Source organism: Dendrobium catenatum, unplaced genomic scaffold, assembly GCF_001605985.2.
Source record: "Dendrobium catenatum unplaced genomic scaffold, ASM160598v2 fragScaff_scaffold_535, whole genome shotgun sequence".
NCBI lineage: Eukaryota > Viridiplantae > Streptophyta > Magnoliopsida > Asparagales > Orchidaceae > Dendrobium > Dendrobium catenatum.
Window position 1 is genome coordinate 104,877 of NW_021318997.1, and position 969 is coordinate 105,845.

The following is a 969-nucleotide window of genomic DNA, read 5'->3' on the forward strand; positions in this document are numbered from 1 at the left end:
TTCTAGGCTTTAGCATTAAGCAAATTGAGGAGGGTGCATTTCTTAGTCCGTTGAAATATGTTAAGGACATTCTCAAAAAGTATGAAATAGATAATGCTAAACCTGTTAGTACACCTATGAGTTCCTCAGTTCAATTGGATAAAGATCCTAAGGGAAAACCTGTTGATAAAAAAAAATTTAGGAGAATAATTGGATCTTTACTTCACTTGATAGCTAGCCAACCTGATATCATGTTTAGTGTTTGCTTATGTGCTAGATTTCAATTAGATTTAAAAGAATCACATTTGACAGCAATAAAAAGAATTTTAAGGTATCTCTTGGGAACTCAAAACTTAGGAATTTGGTATCCTAAGTATAGCTCTTTATTTAAAATAATTGGATATCCGGATTCAGACTTTGCAGGTATTATGGTTGATAGGAGCACTTCTAGAACATGTCAATTTATTAAAAATTCTTTAGTCTCTTGGTCCAATAGAAAATAAAAATTCTGTAGCCCTATCAACTGCTGAAGCTGAATACATTGCCTTAGAAAGTTGTGTGGCACAAGTACTTTGGTTGAAATAACAGTTGATTGATTAAGGATTAATAATAGGCACTATTCCCATTTATTGTAATAATACTTGTGCTATTTTTATTTCTAAAAATTCTATTCAACATTCAAGAACCAAACATTTAGACATCAGCATCATTTCATAAGGGATCATGTATCCAAAGGAGAAATTGAACTCATTCATGTTTCAACTGAAAATCAACTTGCAGACATTTTTACAAAACCACTAGCCTTTGATACTTTCAGTACATTAAGAATAAGATTTGGTGTGATTGATTTGAATGATTAATTAAAATATTTCTGCAACATTGATGTGTGTTTTTGTTAGTTTGTTGTTTATTTTCTAATTTTGTGATTTTTCCATGTGTTATTCAGTTTTTTGTTCGTGTTTGTTTTTGAATTTTTCTTGTTTGACTGTT